The 17,954-nt window shown below is 47.5% G+C and overlaps 2 non-coding genes across 2 annotated transcripts; both read left to right on the top strand.

Annotated features, from left to right (window-relative positions):
• Positions 1 to 1,038: 1,038 nt before the first annotated feature.
• On the top strand, positions 1,039 to 1,112 carry Trnai-aau (transfer RNA isoleucine (anticodon AAU)). Its single transcript has one exon. It is a non-coding gene; the product is annotated as a tRNA-Ile (tRNA).
• Positions 1,113 to 3,852: 2,740 nt separating this feature from the next.
• Positions 3,853 to 3,926, top strand: Trnai-aau (transfer RNA isoleucine (anticodon AAU)). The gene has a single exon. It is a non-coding gene; the product is annotated as a tRNA-Ile (tRNA).
• Positions 3,927 to 17,954: the final 14,028 nt, after the last annotated feature.

A 17,954-nucleotide genomic window follows, 5' to 3' on the forward strand; every position in this document is an offset into this window, starting at 1 on the left:
AGACATCGTTGTTATACCTGTGCGCGAACACTTCATAGAAAGTGTTGTTTATGTGAGAGACGCTTATAAATCGCTGCCTGATCCACCACAATGGATGTCTGTACTTGATGAATTGGTGTCGCTGAAACGATTTTAGGGCTGTGTAGGCCAAAGTGTGGCTGGCACTTTTTAACCTTTGTAACCCTAATTTGATTTTGAACGTCGAAGACGGGAATAAAAAATGTCACAGTTTCGCCCTATGGGCGAAGCAATGAATGCGATAGCGACACAGCAATGTCATACGAAGTAAGGTGAGCGGCTTTGGTAGCAATATGAATTGTAGTAAACATGAGCTGATTAAGTAAGCAGGTGTGCTGCGGCGTAAGTAGACCGACATGAAGAGAGACTCGATGACCACGAGAAGGCGCGTGTGAAACGGTGGTGTTGATGAGAAGCGCTTACCGTGGGCAGCGCGTGCGAAGGGACACACCTGTAGCGCTGCACTGCCGATACGGGCAGCATTGCATGCGTAGCATGCGTTGGAAAATGTGGCCCGACTATTACTAACTGAATGAACAAGCGTGGTGTGAGCGCGCACAAACATGAATAGATCACACTGAATGACTGCAGACACCGACCGTCAAAACTCTGGCAGCAAGCGGATACGCCGCAGCGGCGAAGGTACGTGCGGGCTATCGCTTCAACGGAAACTGAGCAGCGAATGCACGGCGCATAAAGGTCAGAGCCGTGTGGAGATAAGAGACGGTGCGAGCGAGCGACGAGCGCGGTTGTTGGCAGAGTGGAAGTGCGCCCCCCCCCCCCCCCCGCTCCCTCCGGCGCTGGCTTCCCGCTTCCTTGCTTGCGCGTGGGAGATTGAGTGAGTTCGCTCTCCGTGATAGCGCGCGTCCCCGCACGCTTCCGCTCGGGCATACGGCACGCGGCGAAGATTTTATCTATAGGGAACCTCACGGCGACGGCGGCGACGGCGACGACGGCGACACCGACGGCAGAAATCCGGTTGAAGTGTCCATATAATTGCTATCGCAATAAAAAGAAAAAGGCCTGCTAGCTCAGTCGGTTAGAGCGGCGTGTTAATAACGCGAAAGTTGTAGGTTCGATCCCTGCGCAGGCCATGGTGTTTCTTTTTGTGCGCGCTCCAGCGCCTTCAGTCGTTATTTTTAGTTTTTCTTTTTCTTTAAGCGCCGTCGTTTTTTTTTTGTCTCGCGCAGCCGCCAGCCACGCGCAACAAGAGACTCACATTTCTCATTTAACTGCTTCATCCATTCCTCGCATGTGGCCTGCAAGCTCCATATGCCGATGACGTACCGTCTTTTGCCACGATAAAGAAAGCCTCAGTGAAGCGATGCGTGTTGTAGTTTCGTTTTGTAAGTTGACGGGAAGTGCAGTAAAGCGGGACAAATGCCTCGGCCTATGGCATGGGTGTTGGGAGTCCACCCCGTAATATTTTGCAAATATGAACTGGTCCATCGTACCTGCAAGGTATCTAGGTGCTCCTATGCAGCATTAAAAGGACACCATCTAATACATTAAGTGAGGTCTGTGAAGATGTACGCGTGAAAACTTGAAGTAGGGGTGGCAAACAATTTTCCATGTTTACAAACGGGTTCATTCTTTGGAAAGTGTGGTATGATCTCCAATTTCTGTTTATGTCTAGAATCCATGTGCAGAAATTGCACCGGGATTTAGCAGTTTTTGTTTGGGGATCAGTGTGGAAGCGCACAAGCCGACAAACTCATTTTACAGTGTAATAAAAAGTTGGTCTCGGTTTAGCTCATCTGTTCTTGAAACAAATAGTGTCGAGATTTATTTTTATGCGAGATCAAAGTGACCCTTTTTTACGCACATTTACGCAAATTGTTCTTAGCAACAAACTTCCGGAGTTTGTAGTGTCAACTAGATGTGTACAGCGCTGTACCCAGCACGGTTATTTATAAAAATAGTGAGGGCTTACAGTATACTGAAAGTACGTTTCTCAATGGAGTGCTTATCGGCTGTCACGCGAAAGCGCCTTTACAAAGATTTACGTGACATTATGTTGCCTGAGCCAATCTTCAGAGCCATATACCGTATCGGTGCTGAAAGTGCCGGACGTTCTAAAAAGGGTAAGGATGATGACCACTCGTGCATCTGCGCAGACATTTTTCTTCCAGTTGCACAGTGAGACACTGCTGGTTAAACCATGGCTGCAGGAGAAGGGGCTGTTCGTTCCGTGGTCGATAGATTGCCTTATCTGCAAAAAACCCGAAATGACCAACCACATTTTCCTAGACTGCTGGGATGCTGTCTTTTTATGGGACATCTTGCAGTGCACTTTAAAAAAGGACCTCCCTGTCACGCCATGCGGTATCTGATTTTTGACCATCGAAAACGAGAATGACGTTCCTTACGACATGTTCATGTTGCTCGTGCTCCACAGTGTATGGCGAACAAGAATGTCGGTACGTCATGCCGATATACATGCCCGATCAGCACGGGAATACTTCATAGAAAGTATTATTTACCTAAGAGATGTGTATCAGACCAAAAGAGAACAACCCAAATGGATTCCGCTGCTGAACGAATTGGCTAAAATAAAACGTTTTTAACACAAGCCATTCAAATTAGACCATTCAAATTAGACATTCAAATTAGTTTTAGCCCTTTCGTTTATTGTTTGTAAAGTCTGTTTTTGTACTGCAAAAAAGGCAATAAAGAAAAAAAAGCATGTGACCTGCTAGCTGAGTCATTCCAGTTCCGGCTTTCGAGCAAAACGGTCGCGGGATGGTTGGCTCCCACGGAGCGGTTCTGGCGGCCCAAACGGGCCGCGGTAACAGGTTTTTGCGTCTAATGCTGATGATTATCAGGTTGTTCTTCCCAATCTTTCATCCGGACGCATCGTCGCAAACACCGTTTTCATGCATGGCGATCCCAGAGCCCCGCCCTACCATGTCGAAGATTACCGGGACAATTTGGCCAAACTTCAGGGACGCAAAAAACCCGTTCTATACACTGTCCGTCAACTTCGCCTGGGGAGATACTTGCTCAATATGGTTGTCTCAGCCGGCAGTTTGCATGGTGGTGTTTATGGTTTTCTTCGTGAAGTTGTGGTTTCTTGTAGGTTTTGGTTAGCGTGGTTTTCACTTGAATACTTGAGTGAATTCAACCGGAAAAAAAAACTACAAGGACCTTTGTGATGTGGTTCTACCCGTGCCTCTATATCGGTCCCTTTACAGTGCAGGCCTTGGGCACAATGTTCTAAAGCGCTTTAAGGCGATGATAATACCGTCAGGTGTTAAGACTTTCTTTTTTAAGTTACACACAGGAACGCTCCCTGTCAAAACATGGATGGCTGAAAGGGATTTTTTTGCTCCCTGGGGCACCCATTGTATAATATGCAGAAAGGAGCAGACAATTGAGCATGCATTCCTCGATTGTTGGGAGGCTGTTTTACTTTGGGATGGGCTCCAGCGCACAATCAAAAAAGAATTACCCCTCGACGCGTATGGGATTTGCTACTTTCCAATAGAAAGTGATGACAGCATCCTGTTCAATATGATAATGCTTCTGGCACTGCATAACATTTGGAAATGCACAATGGCAGTAAGGCAGGCTCATCTCGACGCAAGAGAGGCACGCCAGTATTTTAAAGAAAGCATACGGGTCTTTGTCGAAGAACAAAAGTTCTTGGAATGTATCCCAGAATGGTTGCCACGTGTGGAATTATAATTGACGATGAGACGGTTTTAGCATATGCGCGTTCGCACAAGTTAAGTGGTCGTCTTTAACTGATATTGTGATTGTGATTGTATTTAACGATTCTCTGTGAATTTGTATATTTTTTTGTGGGCCAAAGATCAGCAATAAAGAAAAGAATGCCTGCTAGCTGAGTCGGTTAGAGCATCGTGCTAATAACGCGAAGGTCGCAGGTACGATCCCTGCGCAGGCCACGGTGTTTATGCTTATGCGCGCTCTAACGCCTTCAGTCGTTATTTCCCTTTTTATTTTTATTTATGCGTAGTCGGTGTTTTTCTCGCGCAGCCGCCGCCCACGCGCAGCAAGAGCGCCACAAATTTGTCGTTTAACTGTTTCATCCATTCTTCGCATGTGGCCTGCTAGCTCAGTAGGCACTCGCGCGCCCTATCAGATGAACCACGTCTAGGCCGTCACTTTCAAGGACGAAAAGGGCAAACAAAGAGTTTGTTTTCTCAAGCCTTCAGCGTAAAAGAACACCGATGCATAGTAATAGACCCTCGAAACCAAGACATCAGGATGAAGCTGTTTCTACATACGACTCCGGACGACGAAGTCAAAGCTGCCTTGGCGCCTTTCGGTAAGGTCAGCGAAATGTCGAGGGAAAAGTGGCGAGTTGCAGGCTGCAACCACAAAGCTCCCGCATCCGTCTGGTGTCCTTACGTCTGAAGGTGGGCGTAACCGTGGAAGACCTGCCGCATCAACTCCGCGTCGGAGAAGACCGCGCGCTCGTGCACGTCCCTGGCAGACCGCCGCTCTGCCTCCGGCATCATGGCATCGGTTATATACGACGTGAGGGCCGAGTGCCTCGTTGCAAGCTCTGTCGTCGCTATGGCCACGACGACAGTCAGTGCGCGCGTAGCTACGTCAGTGTGGCCGAAACTGGACGGAGCGACACCGTCGAGGAGCACCTCATGGACCAAGTCGACGCGGAGGAGACCGTTAGTGGAGGCGAGAAGCCGTCAACGTCGGGTGGGGCGCCTTCAGTTACAACCGAAAGCAAGGAACTAAGCAATGTTCCAGTTAGTGACAAGGGAAACAACGATGAACCTCATAGCACGCCAGAGACCGAGAAAAATACGAGCAACTCTGCTGCCATTGGCCAGACAGGCGAGACCAAAATGAGCGGACCCGCAACGGAAGACACCAACACAGAAGGGGGAAAAACCAACCCAGCCGTCGCGATCTCAAAGAGGCCACGTGAAAATGCCGCCGAACACAACTGCGAAAAAGCCAACACCGGTGAACCACCCCCAAAGACCACCCCCTCCGAAGGACTTCGCTGAAGGTGAAACCCAACATGCCTCCAGACAGGAGAACTGCACCGACAGTGCCTCCACGTTAGCGGGGGATGCTGTGCGACAGACATCACTAGACTGCAGCGGGATGCGCAACACGAAGCGTCGCCATGTCTACCGACAAGGAAAATGCCTGGCGAAGCATTCGGAAATAGCACGAACTGACAGCGTAATGCGCGTCCTCACAGTTTCTCAAAGTCGCCGAGCCGTCCGCTTGACTCATCGCTCTCAATGAATTCCAATACCTTATCGGCACTACGAATAGGCACGCTGAACGTGCGTGGTCTCACAGCAAGAAAGCGGCAAGTGCAGTTCAGACGTCTGCTAAAAGAAAATAACATCGATAATTTGACCCTGCAGGAATCAAAAATAGACATTGAGGAGCCGGCGGACTGCATGGTCGAAACTTACAAAGTAGATTTCAACATCTGTGTTTGCCATGCGGTGGGAAAGTCTGGCGGTTGTGTAATCTTGAAACAAGAAATCGGAATTGTTCAAGAGAATGTTATCATCTCTGATGACGGGAGGCTAGTTTTATGCGACTTTTCTTTAAATGAAGCACGATGGCGAATCATATATGTGCGTACGCGCCGAACGAAATTTCAGAAAGAAATACATTTTTTATTACGTCGCTGCCTTTCTTAAGTGTAACAGACAACTTGTTTTGCTTGGCGATTTTAATTGTGTTTGCATTTAATTGTAATTGTATTTGCATAACCGAGTCTTTGTTATTTGCATAACAAAGACTCAGTTAAAATGAACCCATACGTGACAAAATTGCTTTACAACTTCCGACGTTGGTGGAAGTATATGGCCTTGACGACGTAGGGGACATATTCCATGGAGTTCAAGTGCAATTTACCTATTTTCAGGGCGAAAGCCATGCTCGATTAGATCGTGTTTATATATCTTCAAGCGTTCTGTCTTTCTGTTCTAACTATGCTGTAAATCATTTTAGTTTTAGTTATCACAGTTTCGTAACGTTTGAATTAGGTAGGAAACCCAAATCACTGCATTTAGCTGGGAACTGCGGAAATAAATAAAGCGCTCTTAAACGATGACACGTTTGTCCAGATAGTGCGCGAGAAATAGGAAGTAATGTCAAGGAATCACGCAAGTTTATTGCGGCTTGGGAACAATTCAAGTGCAACGTTAAACTGAGTGCAATAGATAGATCATGCGCACTACGATACAAAGAAAACAAAAGGAAAAAGAACTACAGTTTATACTTGATTTCCTTTTGGATGCAGAGACTACAATGTCGCGTTTGTTCAAAAGTGAAGCCAAAGATGTTAACAGAGCGGTGGAACACATGGAAGGAGAAAAATATAAAGTGTGCTGTTATTAGAGCGCGTTCAGAGTGGCTTTGGTTAGGAGAAAGACCAACTAAGAGGGCGATTGGCGAAGAAAAAAAGATATGCAACAAAGAACGAATAAGGGAAATTCACTACCAAAACGAGGTATCGGCAGATAAAAGTGTCATTGAAAGAGCATTTGTAAATTCGCTACCAAAACGAGGTATCGGCAGATAAAAATGTCATTGAAAGAGCATTTGTAGAGCGATATCGTAGTTTGCTCGGCATCGAAGCGCACGTAAAATATGTATTCATGAGGGTTGGACCCTACCGCGTGTAGGCGAGCGCGGCTTAGCCGTGTCTGGGGAAAGGGGGATCCTGGAGGTTGAGCCGATGCCGGGTGTTCGGACCTCTAAGGCCCCCTGAGGCAACACACCTCTTCGACCTCTGCTTCACATAGACAGCACCTCCAGACTGATCCACCTGGAGGAAATCGGATGTCGCCTTTTCCTGTACCCCTCTAAACACTTTTTCTTTCTCTTTCACTGTCTCTTCTTTCCTGTCTTCTGTTATCTTCTCCTCACTTCCAAATTTCTGGGCGGCAAGGGCTAACTTTGTGTCGCTAGCCAGTCTTGGTTATGCTGTATTTGGTTATAGCAGTGATGTACAACTGGCGTTGGAAAGATTCCCATTACAGGAACTCCTGTCAAGTCCCCGCGTTGGGCTCGTTGGTGGGTGGTTGGTATCGTTACCGAAAATCCCAGCTATACTCATGGACAGCGCTTTCCCTAAACTCCCTGATCGCCCTCAGAAACGAGGGCGCACCAAAGATGAATTTAAATTTTTTGGCAAGAGAACACACAACTTTCCACGGTTTCACGTCATCCACTCTGATAATCCTGAAAAGAGTGAAAATGATCTCACGCTTCCTTGTCTCAAAATCTCTGACTGAAGTTCTTGGCCCAGTCTACAAAACATCGAAAATGGCAAGCGGTGATCTGCTTCTGGAGCTCCACGATGAAATACAATATGACAAATTGCCGACATTAGTGTCATTTAGGGACGTCCCAGTAACACTTACCCCACACCGTACTATGAACACCTCCCGTGGCGTTGTCTCAGATGATTTAATGAAGCTAACCAAGGCTGAACTCTTGGAGGGCTTCCGTGAACAGAATGTAATAAACATTAAAAGAATTAAGATGAGGCGCGATGGCAAAGAAATGAAGACTAAGCACCTGGTGCTCACTTTCGGCTCAAGTGTCCTGTCCGAGTCCATCGAGGCCGGATACATCAAACTTCGTGTCATGGCATACGTGCCAAATCCTCTCAGATGCTTTAAATGTCAGCGATTCGGCCACAGCTCTCGGAACTGCCGAGGCTGCCAAACGTGTGCGAAATGCAGTGCTCATTAACACTCATCTGAGTCTTGTGAAAACTCGCTACATTGTGTGAACTGTGATGGGGAGCACGCCGCATACTCTAGGTCGTGACCATCCTGGAAAAAAGAAAAGGAAATTTGTAACAATTAAAGTAAAGGAGAATCAAACGTTCAAGGAGGCACGCAGGCGGGTATCCTACCTGCCCAAGAACACCTTTGCCGAAGTGGCGCGTTAGGGGGCAGTGACACAACGGTTTCCAGCGGCTGTCCGGCCCACACGCAGTGAACTGGCAGTGACGCCATCCGCCCCTCTTGGCGGCTGCATCTAGCACTGCTCCGCCAACTCAAAAGAAGGGGCCATCAACGTCCAGGCTGGTGGCCTCGAGGGCCTCGTCCCTCGAGACGAGGCTTCCCGTCAAACCAACCGCTCGCAAGAGCACGTGTCCAGTGCCTCGCAAGATTCGATGGACACAACAGCCGGCCAGGCGGCGCCGCAAGCGCCTAAGGAGTGGCGAGAATCTCGCGATCGCTCCAAAAAAGAAAAAGCCCACATCACAGGGCCCGACAAGGGCTCTGTAAGTTAAATTAGTCTCTTTTAAACACACAGTACAAAAAAGACTTTCAACATGAATACACAAATAATACAATGGAACGTCAGAGGACTCCTACACAACCTCGATGACGTCAAAGAAATCCTACACATGTCTTATCCTAAGGTGTTGTGCGTTCAAGAGACACACCTTAAATCTACACAATCCAAATTTCTCCAGCAATACGCTATTTTTCGTAAAGACCGCGATGACACAGTCGTGTCTTCTGGTGGTGTGGTTATTGTAGTCGACAGAGGTATTGCCTGCCAGGAATTAAAACTTCATACGCCCCTAGCGGCAGTTGCTGTCCGAGGGGTGTTGTTTGACAAGCTGGTCGCTATCAGCTCTATATACATCCCTCCCAATTATCAACTACATAAAACCGAATTTCAAAACTACATAAATGAACTTCCGGAGCCATACATAGTTGTTGGAGATTGAAACGCACATCACACTTTGTGGGGAGACTCGCGTTGCGATGCGAGAGGTAGCCTAATTGAAAACTTTCTTTTTTCTTCAGGCGCATCATTACTTAACATTACTTAAAGAAGCCATAGTCATCCCGGTACTTAAACAAGGCAAAGACCCGTCCTTAGTTAGCAGCTACAGGCCAATAGCTCTAACAAGCTGTCTGTGCAAGCTGCATGAAAAAATGATAAACCGGCTCTTAATCGGTTTCCTAGAAAATAACAAAATGCTAGACCCCTTCCAATGTGGCTTCCGAGAAGGTAGGTCGACAATAGACCACCTTGTTCGCATCGAGGCAAACATCAGAGATGCGTCAATTCATAAACAGTTTTTACTTTCTGTATTTCTAGATTTAGAGAAAGCGTACGACACGACATGGGGCTTCGGGATTCTGCGATATCTTTCCACGATGGGGGTACGTGGAAATATGCTAAACACAGTCGAAAGCTACTTGTCTAACCGCATGTTTCGCGTAAGAGTGGGCAATGTTTTATCTAGAAAATTCACCCAGGAGGCAGGCGTGCCACAAGGGGGTGTACTTTGTTGCACACTCTTTATTGTAAAAATGAACTCCCTGTATACAGTTATTCCACGCCGCATGTTTTATTTGGTGTATGTCGATGATGTACAGATAGGTTTCAAATCATGTAACATTGCTATCTGCGAACGACAGGTGCAGCTTGGATTAAAAAAACTGTCTAAATGGGCTGATGTAAATTGATTTAAAATAAATGCAAAGAAAAGTACATGCATACTTTTCTCAAACAAAAGAGGCATCATACCAGTGCCAAATCTCACGATCAATCGAAACGAATTATCCGTGAGCAGTGAACACAAATTCCTGGGAATAATTCTAGACCCTTAGCTTACCTTTATCCCCCATCTTAAATATTTGAAGGCGAAGTGTTTGAAGACGACGAACCTTTTAAAAATTTTGTCGCGCGCAACATGGGGTAGTGACCGAAAATGCCTCCTGAACTTGTACAACAGTCTTGCCCGCTCACGCCTCGATTACGCAGCTATAATTTAAAATTCCACAACGCCAAGTGCATTAAAGATATTAGACCCCGTTCACCAGCTGGGCATCCGCCTCGCGACCGGTGCTTTCCCAACAAGTCCGATCCAGAGCCTCTACGTAGAGTCGAATCAGTGATCACTTCGTCTGCAGCGTTCATATAGTAGTTTTACATATTTTCTTAGAGTACACGCGAACATTGAACATCCCCCTTCGCGTGTGCGGAATCTTAGTGAGGAAATGGGTGTACCCCTGCTTGAACACTGTTTTATGGCTCTTGCGAAACTGTTACCGCCGTGGCAGTGGCAGCTCATAGATTGTGACACATTGTTCGTAGAGGTCACTAAGCATGCACCAGAGGCACATATGTAAATGCATTTCCTTGAAATCTAGTCCAAGTACACATGCGAAGAGTTTTATACAAACGCTTCTAAGTCACGTGACGGGGTGTGTTATGCAGCCGTCGGACCATCCTTTTCGGAATCCGGTGTACTGCACCCGGAAAGAAGTATCTTTCCGGCTGAGGCCTATGCACTATTGTTGGCTGTGAAGCATATAAGGAAAATAAAACTTCAAAAATCAATTATATTTACAGACTCTCGAAGTGTCGTAAAAGCTTTGAAGTCTGCCTGTAAACAGAAAAACCCTATACTCATTGAGCTCTATTCTGTACTGTGTAGAGCGTATGTATCAAACCAGCATGTCGTTATATGCTGGGTGCCTGGCCATAGAAGCATCGATGGTAATGTGCTAGCTGACCGAATGGCCACGTCAATAACATCGCACGCTATTAATCCTACAGCTGCTGTCCCTGCAACAGATTTGAAACCTTTCTTGCGTAAGAAACTGCGAAGCCAATGGCAACGCCTGAGGGATGCGGAAACAAATATTAAGCTTCACTTGATTAAGCCATAGTTAGGTTTCTGGCCCTCTGCAATGAGAACACGGTGAATTGATGTCCTATTCTGTCGTCTCAGAATAGGACACCCATTTGGCACCCATAGTTTTTTGCTGACCGGAGATGAACCACCAACCTGTGGTGGATGTGGTGAGAGGCTAACCGTCCTCCACGTTCTCCTGGAGTGTCGGGATGCCGAAGCTGATAGAAAAAAAAAACATTTCCCTTTAGCTTACCGCTATCATGTCCCTCTGCATCCCAATATGTTTCTTGGTGAGGAACCGCTGTTTAATACCAAAGCAGTTCTCGGTTTCTTAAACGACGTGGTCCTGCATGTTATAAGCCCAATAAATTCATAGCGCATCCTCTCTCCAGAGGATGCCGCTGTGATAGTAGTTTTGTATAAGCACATGCCTCCAGGCCCTTGTGTTTCAAGGGCTGTGTTTAGGTAGTAGTGTTTCTTGGCAATTCTTATATCTGACATATTTTGTATATCATATCATGCTTTAGCAGCGCATCTTTTATGTTCATAGTACACGTCACTAGTCATTGCCATTATCTTATTACACGTAGATTTTGCGCACTTTACAGCGACTATTTTAGGCCCCTTTACAGCCACGTCACATCTACTTCTCTGAATTCATCACTTCACTGCGAACACTGGCATAGCGCTCTTTGGCCATACCTGGCCCTTGCGTCACTAAACTCCAACAATCATCAAAAGATGTATTCACAAAGGACAACGTTAAACAAATGCCCAGGCTTGACAAAGATATAAAATTAGTGCTTGAAAGACAAAAACTGAAGATGAAATGAAACAAGCAATTGAAGAGAGAGAGAGAAAGAAAGGGAAAGAAAGACAAGGAGGTCAGCCAGTGCAAATACCGGCTTGCTAGCTTGCTAGAACCGGCTTGCTAGATTTGAGCAAAGGGAAGGCGCCTGGGCCTGATGGTCTTAGGTCAGCGTTCCATAAAGTGTTTAAGAATGAAGTAGCAGAAATTCTTTACCATGTTATAGCGGAAATCTACGATACTAAGCAAATGCCCCCATCGTTCAAAATAGGTCCCGTAGTATACTAGTCCCTAGAACCAATGAACCTTCCAAATTAGAGTCAGTAGAGTCTTATCGGTCCATAAGTTTGATGAATGTAGATTATAAGATATTCTTGCAGGAAGAAAGCAGGCCCACGAGTGTAGAAGAATGTATATTTACAAGCGATGTATATGGCGTTCAGGCAACAGCCAGAGTCTTCTTCCTCTTTCCCTTCACCGTAACATCACCATTACCCTGAAGGGAAAGAAGAAGGGGGAAGAAAAGTGTGGAATTCGAATATTTTTTCCTATTCTTCATTTGTCATTCTCTCTTCGCCTCCCAGACTTTGTACCTATCTCTCTAGCGGAGTTTTTAGCTATCGTTCTAGACCTCCGTAAACTCAATACATCAACACGTTCCACAGTGGTCGTGATGGATTCTTTATCTCTGTGCTCCTCCCTCACAGGTTCCGATAATTCCCCGGTTTTGTGAGCTTTCAGATGGTTAGTGCCCCCTCAATTTGCTTTGATTAGATTGGTGTGGGTGCCAGGGCATAGGGGCCTATTTCTAAACGAAATGGCAGATTCGTTGGCGAAAGCGTCCCTGAATGGCCCGGTAATTCAAATCTTACCGGTTTCAGCTTTCACCATAGGGGCTAGATTTCGGAGAAAAATGACGCTGCGTGAATTTCACGCCCCTTCTTTAACAAACTCCTCAGATTTTCAGCACTTGTCGCATTATTGGAATAGCAAACTCTGTCAAACGCGATAACTTGAAGTCGCAATCGCTAGACTACGCTGCAGAATTACATTTAAAAATTTTTACCTACACAAAGCTGGTCTGTTTCCCTCACCGAACTGTCTCCATTGTGTACAACATGAAAGATTACATCATTTTCTCATTGTCTGTCAAAGATATTCTGAATTGCGCAAAAGAATCTTAGAAACACCGTTCCGCCTTCTTAGATTAAAATTAAATGCTCAAAATTTACTATCATTGGGGGCCTCTACCCTTGAGCACAGCGACAGGAAGGTTGTCGATGCCATCCAGGATTACATTGCAGGGTCAGAAAAATTTAGATGATAAAATCAGGGCTTAGGGTTCCGAAATATTTATAAAATTTGATGACTAGCTGTTTATTTCTTTTTTGTAGTCATCATTTATTCCTTTATTCTATTCAAGTCATCTGATATATTCTACCTATTCATTCTCATATGCGTATATATTCCGAAATTTATGTTTGCATTATTTTATAAATAATACAACTACCCGGTTCTTGGCCAATCCCCCAGAGTGGGTATGTGCTACTAACACCAAGGCACTAACACCATCTACATTAACATCACCACCCCGTCCCAGTGGCGGTGATCATCGGAAACGTACATGGCCAGCATTTCAGTTAGTGTGCGGTTGAGTCGTTCGGTGAGGACGTTCGTTTGAGGGTGGTATGCGGTAGCAAGCTGGTGTTCTGTAGAACAGGAGTGGAGCAGATCCTCACGCGACCTTCGATTAAAAGTAGCGGCCACGATCCGTGAGTAACTGGTGAGGGGCGCCGTGGTGCAGGATGACGTCATATAGTACGAAGTCGGCGACATCTGTAGCGCAGCTGGTTGGCATCGCTCGTGCGATGGCATATCTCGTGGCATAATCTGTTGCTACAGCAATGCATTTGTTTCCTTTCATGGAAATCGGAAAGGGGCCAAGAAGGTCGAGACCCACACGGAAGAAGGGCTCTGTAGGGATATCAATTGGTTGAATCAAACCAGCAGGATGCATAGCAGGGGTCTTCCGGCACTGACACAGGTCGCAAGAAGCGACATAACGGCGCACAGAGCGATAAATGCCGGGCTAGAAGAAGCGGCGCCGCAGGCGGCCGTAAGTACGAGTGATGCCCAGGTGTCCAGCAGTAGAAGCGTGATGAAGTTGCTGCTGCACGGTCAGTCGAAGGTGCTTTGGAACGACTAGGAGGAGCTCCGGGCCATCCGGACGAACGCTACGACGGTATAAAGTTCCATCGCGCAAGGTGAACATCCGGAGGGATGGGCATTAGGCGAGGAGCTTAGGCGTTCCATAAGTGTTCGAAGAACAGGATCTTGGCGTTGCTCGTGGCCAATATGGAGAAAGCCGGAGAGTTACAGAATACTGATGTCAGAGTCTGCATCGGTATCGTCCGGTTGATCCACGGGATGGCCGGATAGGCAGTCAGCATCTTTGTTCAGGCGCCCTGACTTATACATAATGGAAAATGTATATTCTTGTACACGCAATGCCCAACGTGCAAGTCGTCCAGTTGGGTCCTTCAAAGAGGAGAGCCAGCAGAGGGCGTGATGATCGGTTATGACGCAAAAGCTCCGACCGAAAAGGTACGGCCGAAATTTCGCGACCGCTCATACGAGCGCGAGACATTCCCTCTCACTGATGGAGTAATTTCGCTCGGGCGTGGAAAGAAGGCGGCTGGCGTAAGCGATGACACGGTCTTGGCCCCGTTGACGTTGAGCGAAGACAGCGCCGATGCCATAACCAGTCACGTCAGTTCGTACTTCAGTGGGCGCAGAAGGGCGAAAGTGTGACAGAATCGGAGAAGTTGTAAGCCGCTCGATCAGGGTAGAGAAGGCTTTCTCCTGCAATGGTCCCCAAGAGAAAGAGACATTTTTTAGGAAGGTCAGTGAGAGGGCGAGCGATGTCGGCAAAGTTTTTTTTACAAATCGTCGGAAATAAGAGCATAAGCCCATAAAACTACGGACATCGTTTGTTAAACAAGGTACAGGAAAATTTCGCACGGCGTGAACTTTCTGTGGATCAGGTTGGAGGCCAGCACGTTTACGAGATGGCCGAGCATGGTAATTTCACGTCGACTGAAATCTCATTTGGAGGAGTTTAGCTGAAGGCCAGCCCTGTAAACCACGGAGAGTATGGTCATGAGGCGCCTCAGGTCGCTCTCAAAGTTCGGCGAAAACACAATCACATCGTCGAGGTAACAGAGGCATGTAGACAACTTCAAGCCGCGCAGGAGAGAGTCCATAATGCGCTTTAATGACATTGCATAATCCAAAGGGCATGACTTTAAATTGGTACAGACCGTCCGGTGTGACGAAGACGGTTTTCTCGCGGTCCATCTCATCGACGCTAATCTGCCAATAGCCGGAGCGGACGTCAATTGATGATAAGTATTGGGATCCGTGAAGGCAGTCAAGAGCGTCGTCAATGCCAGGCCGGGGATAAACATCCTTCTTTTAAAGATGATAGTCTTTCTTGGGGAACTTAAACGCTTAAAAGTTGGTCTGTCTGTCTGTCTGTCTGTCTGTCTGTCTGTCTGTCTGTCTGTCTGTTTGTTTGTTTGTTTGTTTGTTTGTTTGTTTGTTTGTTTGTCTGTCTGTCACCCGATTCAGCCACCCGGGCAAAGTTGGACCACTTGCTTACCGCCCACACTACTTAAACTGGTACGGCTGATCATACTTGTGAACGTTATCGATCACAAACTAAACATTACGCATATCTGATGCGCAACATCACTAGGTAAGTATTAGGAGGTGTGTACCTTTAATAGAAAATACAGATACGTAACTCTAAAGACCCTAGTTTCTTAAGCTGCGCTGAAAATGCCATGCTATGCGCGCCGACGAACGACGTTCCCCGACTGCGCGCCGACGAGCGCCTTCTGCCATGGAGGAAGGAAACCCTCTGCACAAGCTCATGTTTCCCTATGTATTGCCAGATGGCGTCCATGTCTCACGCAGCGCCTCCTCAATTTTATCAATGCCAGCCAGATGCGGCCGATTCAACATAAAGGAAGCGCTGTCTGAGGCAGGGCCAAACATAAATGGCCGCTTGATGAAATAATGCGGTAAAATGAAATCTGTTCAAACAAACCTCCATTGCATTTATCATGCTAGGACTGAAATGGTACGAGAACAGCATCACGGGTGGCCGCGGATCAGGCCAGCACTCATGAAGTACGGCCGGCAGAAGACTATCGTCTTTCGACGACATTTGCAACGAAGCACGCAGATACGCGGCAATTTTTTTGTTATCCTGTTGAGGTGACGGTAGTAAACGCAGAAGCGCCACGAGTTGTTTTTTTTTCTTTACTAAGAGAACCGGTGATGCCCACGGGCGACTGGAAGGTTCAATGATGTCCTTGTCCATCATCTTAATTTCTTTCTGTATGATAGCCCTTTCTGTTGCGGAGACACGATATGGCCGCCTATGAATGGCACTGGCGTCACCGGTGTTGATGCGATGCGTGACAACAGATGTCTGACTAAGTGGACGGTCGTCCAAATCAAAGATATCCCGATAAGATGCCAGGAGGTTATGAACTGTTGTTTGCTCGGAAGGAAGGTCAGGGGCAATTATCTTACAAACATCGTCCGCAGGCGTCGAGCCCGAAGGAGTGGGTGACAAAGGTCCGTTGGTACTGAGGAAGGATTCAGAGGCCAAAAAATCTCAAATCCTTCCAAAGCGTGATAAGTGCTATGGCGATACCGTGTAGCAGCACATGCGTCGAAAATCCAAAATTCAGGATGGGCACGCGAGCGCAGTTTTCGAGGATCCGGATTAAGGTGCTCGGTAGGGCAATATTGCGTGACAAAACCACGTCAGTAAGCGGTGACACGACGTACTCGCCATCAGGTACGGGACGACAGGGCGTCAGGAGGACATTTGTAGCCGCCTGTGGAGACAGCCTTGCAAACTCAGCAGAACATAAGCGGGGTGAAGCACAAGTTGTCGCGTCGGCAGGAAGCGGCAGATCCAGCTGCACAACACCTGCGGAGCAGTCAATTTGGACAGAGTGTTTCGAAAGGAAGTCGAGGCCGAGAATTAGGTCATGTGGAGAGTGCTCAAGGATGATAAATAAAACAACGCTATAATGGCCCGCAACGGTCACACGCTGTGCACATTCTAAGAACAGGTGAAGTACTCCCATTGGCGACTCGCACAGTGCACGGTACGGCGGGCGTCAGTACCTTTTTGAGCCTTTGACGGAGAGCAGGGCTCATAACGGAAAGCTGCGCTCCTGTGTCAACGAGAGATGTAACAGGAACATCATCAACTTCAATGTTCAGTAGGTTTCCACGTGTAGGCAGGGTCAACAGAGGATTTGTGGGCCGGGTCGGACTTGCAGCTTCACCTCCGGGAGCTGCACCACCTAATTTCCGGAAGGGAAGCTACCGGTTGCAGATGGGGACGACGAGCGGTGAACGAGAGGCGAACGGGACCGACGGCCTTGCGGAGACTGGGAGCGGCTGGATCTTGGTGGAGCACTGTCGGCGTTGATGTTCCTAGGCGGCGTGTAGGGCGATAAAGTGCCATTGTCTGGTACTTGGCGGTAGTCAATCGGAGACAACCACCGAGGAGGCGACGACCAGCGGTTACGGCAATGACGGGCAATGTGTCCAATACCGGAACAATTAAAACAGATGGGTTTGTCATCCGCTGTGCGCCAGTCAGCTGGGTTGCGACGGAGTGGCGGAAAGCTTTGCGTCTGGGAGCGAGCGGCTAGAGAAATTTGGTAGGTGTTGGTATGGTGGACCGATCAGAGAGATGGAATGCCCAAACCCGCTATTTCCTCCCGAACGACCGCTTGTATAAGCGAGATAGCGGGCACGCTTTCCCGACAGTCGGTACGAACTGGAGCCGGAGCGATGGCCTCAAGCGAACGGCGAACGATACGCGTTATATCTTCCGGTCCTCTCGGCTAAACGAACCGCGGTGGATCTTCGCACGAAGATGTCACGGCGGTATTGGGCAATCTGTCGAAATTTTGAAGGACGCGGCGGTCTTTCGCTTGTTCGAAGCGCTGGCACTCTTTTATAATTGCATCCACAGTGACACGTACAATCCTTTCACATCAGTATATTGAAGGCGTCGTCTGCAATACCTTTTAGTATGTGACCAATCTTGTCAGCCTCTGTCATGTTATCAGCCTTGGGGCAGAGAGCCAGCACATCCTGTATGTAAACGACACGGGATTCTGTGGACGTCTGAGCGCAGCATGCAAGTTCTTTTTTGCTGCCAACTGACGACTGACAGGTCTGCCAAATATGTCTCGCATTTTTTCTTTGCAGACATGCTAGCTTGTTAGGTCAGTTTCATGCGTATCGTATCATTGCTTCGCAGTTTCCCTCAGATAAAACATCAGGTTTGCTATTAACATTGTTGGATCCACCTGTTGTTCTCATACACTCGCTCGTATATCGCAAGCCAGTCCTCGACGTCGGCGTTGCCGCGCCACAAGAAGTCCCGGG

This window comes from Dermacentor silvarum, chromosome 1 (assembly GCF_013339745.2).
Source record: "Dermacentor silvarum isolate Dsil-2018 chromosome 1, BIME_Dsil_1.4, whole genome shotgun sequence".
NCBI classification, from domain to species: domain Eukaryota; kingdom Metazoa; phylum Arthropoda; class Arachnida; order Ixodida; family Ixodidae; genus Dermacentor; species Dermacentor silvarum.